The following is a 12,145-nucleotide window of genomic DNA, read 5'->3' as shown; positions in this document are numbered from 1 at the left end:
TACGATAAAGGGAACTCGTCGAGACGAAGATGGAGGATGGATGGAACATTAGATTTTTTTTTAAGCAAAAAATAAGGTTCCGTATACATTTGATCAAACTTACTTAATAGTATGCATACTAAATTGACATTATGAGTCCATGTCACTAGTTCTTCACGAGTAATGAAGTATCAGTAATTACTAATTTAACGTGTAAATATTAAATTATACTTGTCTTACGTAAAATTTATGTATTTTTTTTAAAAAAATTATCTATTATCATATTCATAACATGGAAAATAATCATTTTTTATATGTGAATTAACATTTTATTTTCTATTTTTTGAGTTTTCTTGTATTGTGAATTTTCTAATAAGCTATTTCTCTTTTTTTTTATACTTTCATTGTCTTTCTATCTCTCAAGGTATGATATTTGCCTGCTTAATTTGCATGGGCATATCAAGAAGGACCATTTGAGGTATCTTACTATAGAAAATTATCTAGGATACATGGACAGACTTGATAACTTATTTTTTCATTAGATGATATGGAGAACTTTGCTTTTCCTAACCAATATAATCACAAGCATGCTAGTTTGCTATGGATCTTCAAAAGGAATATTCACAATATTTTATTATTATTGTTGTCTACATAATTGTTATTGATGTATACTGCTAATTGTTCTTTGCCTAAATTATTATTTTTTTCTTATGTGTTGTTACTCTAATGTGTGTTATTGTTGTAAAACTCAATAACTATTATTATTGTTGTTGTTGTAATTTTATGGTATGGCAATTGTAAAGTGATACTTTTTATAGTATTACAATTATTTTTATGGAGTTATTTGAATATCTCTAGGTCATTGGGACAAAAGTGACTGATGGATCTAAAACATTCTAAATATAAAAAATTTAATTTTGTCTGACATAGGGGAGTCTTATATATTTGTGATGTCAGATAATGAGTATCATTGTCATACCATTTATAGTGATCTTCCACTTCATTTCTACTGAGTAATAATGTATTGTTGACTTAAACTTTGAGAGTCCATAACTATTAACTTGGATTGAACCATGACACACACAATATATCAAATCAAAGATCTCTGAACGAGCTTCGATTTGATATATTATATGTTTCATGGTTCAATCCGAGTCAAAAGATGGTCTCTTAAAGTTTAAGTCAACAACACATTATTGATGGTCTTCGTGTTGTTGATCTTAAGAAACCAACAATGACATATTGTTAATCTTAAAAAACCAACAACAACGTTTTACTAATCTTTAAAAAACTAGCAACAATGTATTGTTAACTTAAATTTTGAGAAACCATAACTTTTGACTTAAATTGAACCATGTGACCTACAATATATCAAACCAAATATCTCTGAACGAGTTTTAATTTGATATATTGTGTCTTTTGTGGTTCAATCCAAATTAAAAGTTATGATTTCACAAATTTTAAGTTAACAACAAGTTGTTGTTGGTCTTCGTGTTGTTGATCTTAAGAAACCAACAATAACATGTTGCTAATCTTTAAAAAATTAGCAATAACGTGTTCTAGATTTAAATTTTAAGAGACTATAACGTTTGACTCAAAATGAACCATGTGATGCATAATATATCAAATCAAAGATCTCTAAATGAGTTTCAATTTGATATATTATATGTCTAGTGATTCAAACTAAGTCAAAAGTTATTGTCTCTTAATTTAAGTCAACAACACTTTGTTGCTGGTCTTCGTGTTATTGATATTAAGAAACCAGAAATAACATGTTTATATTAAGAACCAGAAACAACATGTTGCTGATCTTCAGAAACCAACAATGACGTATTGTTGACTTAAACTTTAAGTTTATAACTTTTAACTCAGGTTTAACCACGAGACACATAATATATCAAATTGAAGATCTCTGAACAAACTTTGATTTAATATACTATGTGTTTCATGGTTCAATTCAAGTCAAAAATTATGATCTCTCAAAGTTTACAGTTTAACATGTTATTGTTGGTCTTTGTTGCTGAATTTCTGAAAACCAATAACACGTTGTTGCTAATTTTCTGAAGATCAGTAATACGTTGTAGAAACTACAAAATCATAGTTGCTACAACTACAAGTTATAACTTTAAGAGGTCATAACTTTTGATTCGGATTGAACTACATAACACATAATATATCAACTCAAAGATCTCTGAACAAGCTTCAATTTGATATATTTTACGTCTTATGATTTAACCTGAATCAAAAGTCATGACCTTTCAAAGGTTATAATTTAACACGTTATTGTTGGTATTTTTTACTAGATTTATGAAGGCCAACAACACGTTGTTGTTGATCTTCTGAAGATTAACAACACATTGTAACAGCTACGAAATCATAGTTGCTATAACTACAAGTTATAACTTTGAGAGGTCATAACTTTTGATTTAGATTAAACTATGGAACACATAATATATCAAATCAAAGATCTCTGAACAAGCTTCAATTTGATATATTTTACATCTCATGTTTCAATCTCAGTCAAAAGTTATAGTCTCTCAAAGTTTATAGTTCAACACGTTATTACTAATCTTTGTCACTAAATTACTGAAGAACAATAACATGTTGTTGTTGATCTTCTAAAGATCAGCAATATGTTATAGCAGTTATGAAATCATAGCAGCTACAACTACAAGTTATAATTTTAAGAGGTCATAACTTTTGATTCAGATTGAACTACGAAACGCATAATATGTCAAATCACATATCTCTAAACAAGCTTTGATTTAATATATTATACGTCTCATAATTCAATCTCAGTCAAAGTTATGTTCTCTCAAATTTTATGGTTCAATACATTATTACTGGTCTTTGTTGCTGAATTTCTAAAGACTAGCAAAACGTTGTTGCTAATCTTTTGAAGATCAACAACATGTTGTAGTAGCTATGAAATTGTAGCTGCTACAACTATTAGTTATAATTTTGAGAGACTATAACTTTTGATTCAGATTAAACAAAGAACACATAATATATAAAATCAAAGATCTCTAAACAAGCTTCAATTTGATATTTTGTGTGTCTCATGATTCAACCTTAATCAAAAGTTATGATCTCTCAAAGTTTATAGTTCAACACGTTATTACTGAATTTATAAAGACTAATAATATATTGTTGCTGATCTTCTGAATATCAATAACATGTTGTAATAGCTATGAAATCATAGCTGTTATAGCTACAAGTTATAAATTCAAGAGATCATAACTTTTGATTCGTGTTGAACTATAAAACACAGAATATATCAAATCAAAAATATCTTAATAAGCTTTAATTTGATATATTGTGCGTCTTATGACTTAACCTGAATCAAAATATATGACCTCTCAAAGTTTACAATTCAACACTTTATAGTTGGTCATTGTTGCTGAATTTCTGAAGACCAACAACATGTTGTTGCTGATGTTCTGAAGATCAGTAACACATTGTAGAAGCTATGAAATCATAGCTGCTACAACTACTAATTATAATTTCCAGAGGTCATAACTTTTGATTCAGGTTAAATTACAAAATGTATAATATATCAAATCGAAGATCTTTGAATAAACTTCAATTTGATATATTGTGTGTCTTATAATTTAACCCGAATCAAAAGTTATAACCTCTCAAATTTTATAGTGCAACACATTGTCGCTGAATTTTTGAAGGCTATTACAGGTTATTGTTGATCTTCTTAAAATCGTAGCTATTACAACTATAAGTTATAACTTTGAGAATCCATAACTTGTGATTCAGGTTAAACTACAGAACATATAATATATCAAATTGAAGATCTTTGAACAAGTTTTAGTTTAATATATGTGTGTCTCATGATTCAACTCAAATCAAAAGTTGTGATCTCTTAAAGTTGAGCTTGTAGTTGTAACAGCTACGGTTTCATAACTACTACAACGTGTATACTAAGTAAACTTTAAGAGATCATGACTTTTAACTCAAATTAAACCATGGGGCGCACAATATATTAAATTGAATATCTATGAACGAGCTTCAATTTGATATATTGTACGTCTCATAATTTAACCCTAATAAAAATTATGATCTCTTAAATTTATAATTTATAGTTGTAGCAGTTACAATTTCATAGTTGTTACAACATGTTGTTGATTTTTAGAAGACTGGTAATAACGTGTTGTTGATATTGTTGGTGCAATATCCTTAGGTCAAGGTTGACCTGGTTGACTAAGCTTGATTTGGCTCAAGCTTGAGTCTTAATGTTTGGGTTTCGATGTTTGAAAATACATGGAGATTGTAGATACAATTGTTCGATTGGGGAGATTGTTGATACAATTTTCCTTTGATCAAGGACTGACCAGTTTGATGTGAAGAAGAGTCAAGTAGGTCAAGGTTGATTGGATACTTGACTAGGAAAGTCCTAATTGGATGTTAGGCAAGGAAAAATCCTGGTGAGTGAAGCTAGGTGAAAGACCTAGTAAGTGAAGCTAGGTAGTTGGAAAATCTTGGTGAGTGAAGCTAGGTGAAAACCCTAGTGAGTGAAGCTAGGCAAGTGAAAGTCTCGGTGAGTGAAGCCAGGTGAAAACTCTAATGAGTGAAGCTAGGTGAAAGTCCTGGTGAGTGAAGTCGGGTAGATGGAAAGCCCTGGTGAGTGAAGTCAGGCAGATGGAAAGTCCTAGTGAGTGAAGCTAGGCAGATGGAAAGACCTGGTGAGTGAAGCCAGACATATGGAAATCCAGGTGGGTCAAGGTTGACAGGACACCTGGTGTTGGGAAGCCTAAGTAGGTCAAAGGATTGACCGGATACTTGGCACGAGAAAATCTAGATGGGTTAAGGGTGACCGGACATCTGATGGAAGCTCAAGTGGGTCATAGAGGATCGGACACTTAGCACGAGATGGCAAGTCCAAGTGGGTCAAGGTTGACCAAATACTTGGCAAGAAGGGAAAAGTCCAAGTGGGGTAAAGGATTGACTGGACATTTGATAAAGAAATCCCAGCAGGTCATGGTTGACCGGATGTTAGGCACGAGGAATCCCAACAGGTCATGATTAATCGGATGTTGGGCTTAGAGCACCTTAGACTTAACTCGGGCAAGCGCGGGCTAGTCAATTTGATCAAGTGATCAAATTGGACCAAGCCCAATCGATCAGCTGATCGATTAGGCACAGTGCTATGACAAACAACATCCTAATCGATCAGCTAATTGATTGGGAAGAAATGTTGCGAGCACAGAATGACCCCCAATCGATCAGCCGATCGATTGGGGGCTGGAAATCGCGTGTGGCGCGAGAGAGCTGAATCGATCGACCGATCGATTCATGCTATTTCCCAGAGAGCACAGAAGAAGGCTGAATCGATTAGCCGATCAATTCAGCCTCCCCAATCAATCAGTCGATTGATTGGGAGACGACCGTTGCTCAGGATAAAGTCGTTGGCGAGCGTCTTCCTCTCATCTCTTCCTCTCCACTTCTTGCAACGATTTCTCACAAGTTCACGCCAGATCTTGAAGCTTCTTGGAGTAAAGTGTTGCTGCACTTCCAAAGTTAAGAGGTGTTTCCACACAAGGAGAAGCAAGCTAGGATTTTGTAAATCTTGTAAGATTTGTATTATATAAGCTTATTTCTCTTTCTTCTTATATTGAGAGGTTGTACAAGGCTTCTCCGCCTTCGGTAGTTACCGAGAATGAGTATTTTATTAGTGGATGAATGAGTGAGGGTTGGATCCTTGGATTAATCACCTCTTCTTGAGGTGGATACCAAGTAAATCCTAGCGTTAGCGTTGTGAGTGTGCTTTGTGTATATTTCCGTTGCATATCATCATCATCAAAGCAAGACAACAAAGCGCGACGAGCTATTCACCCCCCCCCCCCCTCTAGCTACAAATCGATCCTAACAAGTGGTATCAAAGCGAGGTCGCTCTTCACCGGAATCATCACCGGAAGGGGCAACAAGCTAGAGGGAGAAGAAGTTGAAGCAAATTTCAACAATTCAAAGACTTCATCAAAGGCTCAACTTTAAATGGAATTCCAATATGGACTTGGATTCGACACAAGGATGCCTCCATCATTCATATCAATGAGTTTTGATTCTTGAAAATCAAGGATTAAAAATTTTCTCATGATGGAGATAGAGCAATGATTTGCTCTAATGGAAGGCTTTGAAGCTCCAAAAGATTCAAAGGGAAAAATTCTCAAGAAAAGCAAATGGAGCAAGGAGCAAACTCAAAGGTGTGAGGCGAACGACAAGGTAACCAAATTATTGGTTAGTCTATTGCCAAGCACAATCATTTGCAAAAAGATAAGGAGGGAGCATACTCCTTGTTTCATATACATGAGGATGATGATGATGAAGCCTCCACCTCTAGGATTGAGGGGGAGTGTAGATCATTGACACCGGAGCAAGAAGAGGCTTCTACTTCTGGTTCAAGTGAAAAAGAAGATGATGAGGCAACCTCCACAAGTCAAGCGAAATCAATTGGAGGATCGAGTGTCATCCCTACACGTGAAGGTACAATTAGTTCAATTAATAATAAAAATCATATTATATGCTTTGAGTATAGGGAACATGGGTGCTACAAGAGTAAGTGGTCTAAATTGGTCAAGAAGAAGGGTCAAGTGGTACCAAAGGGCAAGGAGAAGTCTAAGGAGATCACCCCCACAATAAAGAAGAGCAAGAAGCACATTGTGTGCTTTCTTGCAACCAAAAAGTATATTATCGGAGCCAATGTCCAAAGGGAAAAAAATCAGTCAAAGTCAAGGGTGGAAGCACAAGTCAAGGGGGAGCTTCCAAGGTAAAACCCAAGGTATCATTTATTGACTTTATCCCTTTTAATGATGGTAAAAAGCATGCTAGTTCTAATTTGTATCATTTTAATGCTATTTACCATAAAAATAGGAGGCATAATAGTGTTAAAGGAAATCATGTGGCCTATCATGCTAAGACTACCACCCCTAAGGCTAGCAAGGTAGATAAACTAGGCAATAACTCTAAGAATTTTAAATATAGGCCTAAAAATAAAAATGCTCATGGAAATCAAGAAAAATCCAAATATAAGGATTTAAGGTTGGAAAACCAAGACTTGAGGTCAAGGCTTGATAAATTAGAAAAGACCCTAAAGAAAATGGGAAATATTATTAAGAGTCAAAATGAGCATAACCTAGGGATAATTAGACAAGAATCATCCAATGGTAGGAGGGGTTTGGGATATAAACCTAAAACCAAGAAGGATGAAGCCTCTTATTATAGGGTTCCATATAATTATGGAACCAACCCTAGGTCTAAGGGTCAAGTCAAAGATACAAGGGAAGTTATCCCTAGAAGTATTTTTGTCAAGACCAATGTGACTAAGACTTCTAAGAAGTCAAAGACAGTCCCTAAGAAGGTCACAAGGGAAGCTATCCCTAGAGTTGATCTAGAGGAAGTGACCAAGGCTTCTAAGAAGCCTAGAAAGGTCATTAGGAAGGTATCTAAGGAAGTTATCCCTAGTGAGTACCTAGAGCATCCAAGGAGCACCATTAGGTTTTGGGTTCCGAAGAGCATATTCTCTACACCCTAGAGGATTAGAGAGTGTCAACTCAAATTAGAAGGGTGGTTACCCCAACCTTGATATAGTTGGCACTTGGAGAGTATTTTCAAGATTTTTGTAAACCTTTGAAAATGAAATGAATCATATGGTTACTCTTTGGAAGAGTAAAAGATGCCAAAATTTGAGAAATTGGGTTTAATTTAAATTGGCACAACTAAACCAAGAGTAAGAGAAATGCTAAGTTGAGTTTTGACATTCTCTTGAGAAAATATGGGCAAATCTAGGATCAATTTTAGGTTTAGCTAAGGATTAAGAGTACTTAGATAGAATATCTAGGTATATTTTATTTATGCTAAATTATCATGTTTTGTTTGTTCATCGTATACCATGACATCATATCTTTGCATTCATGTTTATTATGAAAAACTAACAAAAATACCATGTCATGTCATACATACATCATGTAGCAATAGTATATTTTCTTTTAAAAATTATTTCTTTGTGATGTATGCCATAAATCATCATGCATTATTTTTAATTTTCTTGTGATTAAGGACAATGACATTTACTAACAAGTGACATCCTAGGTGGATGTTTAATATTCAAAATGCCTAGAGAGATATGCATGATCCCTAGCTTAGGGCAAAACCAAAATTTACATTTCACAAAGACTATAAGGTGACTTGTATGTGTTTTAATACACATTAAATACAAGTGAGATGTTAGGGTGATGAACAAGACTCAAGATGTTGATTTAGTGCATCTAATTGAGTTTTGATTTCATCAAAACACATAGTTATGTGTACTCCAATCATTAGGAAAGGTAATGTACAAGTCATGTGCATTGAGCCCAAAGAACATGGTTGGAAATTAGTTTTGAAAAATATTTTAAATATACTTTGGAAAACTTTGGTGAAGGCTATCTTTTGGTAGTAATCATCATTGAAAAGTTAAACACAAACTTGAAAGAAACATTGAAGTTTTTACAAGTTTCCAAGTTTGTGGCAATCTTTGAAAATAAGATGTATTTTCTTAGAAAACTATTTTTCCATGAAAGTATATACCCTAAACAATATCTATAATAATTTTCATGATTTTTAGAATTTTATAGAATTTTTAGGGCATTTCTGAATTTCACTGAAATTGAATTTCAAGAAATCAAAGCCCTAATCGATCAGGCGATCGATTGGGATGTGTTTCCCGTGAGCAGTAGCACACAGAATCGATCAATCGATCGATCCATTCACACCTAGATCGATCGAGTAATTGATTCAAAGGCAGGTTCTGCGAACAGAACCTCTCTGAATCGATCAGTAGATCGATTGAAACAGTGTCAATCGATTAAGCCCCAACCCAATCGATTGAAAAGGTTTATTTTGGATTGAAAAATCTGATTTTAGCACTTTAAGCCATTTTTAGCCTCTTTAACCATTCCTAACCCCTTGAAATATATTTGTATACATTTAGGGGTAGTTTCATGATAAAAATAAAAAAGAAATGGTTAAGGAATGCTAGGTTGAAGTTTAGGATGAGGTTAGTTTCAACATTGAATCTCTTAAACCTCAAAACTTCAAATTTTTGGATTTCCTAAAGATTTAGGAACTCCAAGTCATTATTGGTGCAATGACAGAAGTTTGAAGCATGTTTTTAGGGGGAGCTACTCTTTAAAAATATGAAAATATTTTCCCAAAACCATTGAAGGTGGCAAATCCTTCATTTGGAAAAATGCTCAAGGTTGAGCATTGGTGAACAATGGAAGATTGGATATCTTCATTGTCGAAAAGGAGTATACTCAAGGATGAGCATTAAATATAATGAAGGGTATGGGACCTTCATTGTGAGTGTGAAGTGGTAAATGCTCAAGGGTGAGTATTAGATACAATGAAGGGTATGGGACCTTCATTGTGGTGTTGTGAACAATATGTAAGGTTGTAAACAACGTTGAGTAACTCTTCAGGGGGAGAGTTTGTAATGTGTGCCAATAGAGGGAGAAATTTAGGATTTAAGTTAGACCTTTGTCCCTCAAGGAAAGTTTGGGGGAGAATATAGGGTCTAAATTATGCCTTCATTATCCAAAGGGCATTGGCATGAAGAAAAAGTTGAGGCTATAGGATTAGCCTAACTTAAAGAAAAAGGAGGAGATTGTTGGTGCAATATTCCTAGGTCAAGGTTGACCTGGTTGACTAAGCATGTTTTGGCTCAAGCTTGAGTCTTGATGTTTGGGTTTCGATGTTTGACAATACATGGAGATTGCAGATGCAATCGTCTGATTGGAAAAATTGTTGATATAATTCTCCTTTGGTCAAGGACTGGCCAATTTGATGTGAAGAAGAGTCAAGTAGGTCAAGGTTGATCGGATACTTGACTAAGAAAGTCCTAACTGGATGTTAGGAAAGGGAAAATCCTGGTGAGTGAAGTCAGATGAAAGACATGTTGGATCGTGAAAGTCGATAGAGGGGGGTGAATATCGATCGAAAAATGTTCAAGCGAGTACGCAGTGGAAAAACAAAAATAGAGCAATGCTAACAAGAACCAATTTACTTGGTTCGGAGCCTTGGTCGACTCCTACTCCAAGGCACGCACTCGTCGAGTGCTTTCGTTGGGTAATCCACTAGCAATTCGAATAAGTTTTTCCAAATTGAAAGTACAAGAAATGCTAACAGAGATGAAGTACCGACAATAATAAAAATAAAAGAAAGAGCGCGTTGTCGGAGAAGCTTCAGCGTCGCAGGAGCACAGCATAGCAAGCGTTGGAAGGTCTTGTTGTGAGTTGTTCTTTGCTCCAGGGCTCACCCTCCTTATATAGGAGGCTCCGAGCGCCTGGATCCCTTCTGGGCGCCTGAAGTGTGACGTAGCCCAGCCAACCATGAAGCTCCACATGGCGAAACGACGAGTAGATAATATTTGCACTCCGGGCGCCCGAATCCCTTCCGGGCGCCCGGACCACTCTTCTCCAAAAAAGTTCTTCTCCTGTAAGAAAGAGTTAGTCCGAATAAAAATGCAAATAATATTACCCTATAAAATAAGGTGGTAGCATAGTTATAATAAACAAACAGAGTATTAATTAGATTTCGTCTCACCGAGATCGAAATCTAGTCAAGATCTCAACTTAGAGTTTCGAAATGGTTCTAAGTTGGATCGGCACCTAAGTTCCCTTCCCAGGAACGTGCCCTCACAGTCACTCCCCTCCAGTGACTTGCCTTAACTTACCTGCCAGACGTCTGGTCAGTCATTCGACCCGTCTAGACTTCGTGCAAGACATCCGGTCAGCCCTTCAACCCGTCTAGATTTCGTGCCAGACGTCTGGTCAACCCTTCAACCGTCTGGATTTCGTGCCAGCTATCCAGGCGGCCCGTCGACTTAGCTAGGCTTCGTACCAGACATTCGGTCTGTCCATCGACCTGTTTGGGCTTCTCCTTCACACTTGGTCAAAGTGTTAGATCACAATGAACCTAACTTAACCTACTTTGTCATTCATCAAAACTTGAGTTAGACCGTTAGTACTAACCGCACCAATAATCTCTCCCTTTTTGATGCAATGACAACCTGAGTTAAGTTAGTGAAAATATGCAAGTAAAATAAGAAATTATAAGGTTTTTAAGCTAGTCTTGTTTTATATTTGATATTTCGTTGTTTTAACTTTGTTTCAACTAACTTAAATCACCTAACCCTCCCCCTTTGACATTCATCAAAAATAACATAGAAAAAAATAAGCGATTAAGGAAGTAAAAGAAAATGTAATAAAGAGTTTAAACTAAAGTCAGATTGACTTGGGGGAGTCTAACATAGAAAATTTTTGAAAATTTTACTTTAAAAATTCTTTTTCAAAAATAGCTAAGTTTAGAAAGATAATTTAGAAAGATAACTTTGTAAACTTTAGAGTAGTTTTAAATATAAACTTTGTAAAATTAACCTTATTTTCAAGCTTGTAAATTTCAAACACTTTTCGAACATAAAGGCTAATTTTCAAGTATACTGACTTTACAAAAGTAATATTATCAAAGCCAAGTTTATAAAATCCAAATTTCAACACTAAGTGGATAAATTCAATTTTTAAACTTAAGTTTGTAAAATCCAATTTTCAAAGCTAAGTGAAATCTAATTTTCAAAACTAACTTTGAAAAATCTAATTTTTAAAAGTTTGTAAAATCCAATTTTCAAAACTAAGTGAAATCCAATTTTCAAAACTAATTTTGGGAAATCTAATTTTTAAAAGTTTGTAAAATTGAATTTTCAAAGCTAATAAGATTCAATTTTTTTAAAAAAAAACTTAGTTAGTTTTTTTTTAAAAAAAATTTAAATTATTTTTAAGGAAATATTTTTCAAAAACTAATTTTAAAATAAGTATTAAAATAGTTAATCCTCCTCCTGAACCTAACATAACAATAACTGTCTAACCAATTAGTTACTTACTAACTATCAGACGATAGCAGCTTTTACTTGATTAGTCAGGTTAAGTCAACTGTAATCAGTTAGTATTTGACTAAACTGAATAACTTAACCTGATTGATATTTGTTTTGTATTTAACGTTCAGACTTACATCGATGCACTGATATAAACATCTTAAGTCCAGGCAATCTGCCTATGCATCTCACCCTTTTCTATGTTTAACAATCACAAATAAGGTAGTCCTAGTGTGTTGGTGAGATGCTCAA

Source organism: Zingiber officinale, chromosome 5B (assembly GCF_018446385.1).
Source record: "Zingiber officinale cultivar Zhangliang chromosome 5B, Zo_v1.1, whole genome shotgun sequence".
Classification (NCBI taxonomy): domain Eukaryota; kingdom Viridiplantae; phylum Streptophyta; class Magnoliopsida; order Zingiberales; family Zingiberaceae; genus Zingiber; species Zingiber officinale.
The sequence above is the reverse complement of the archived record's forward strand: the minus strand, read 5'-3'. Positions refer to the sequence as shown.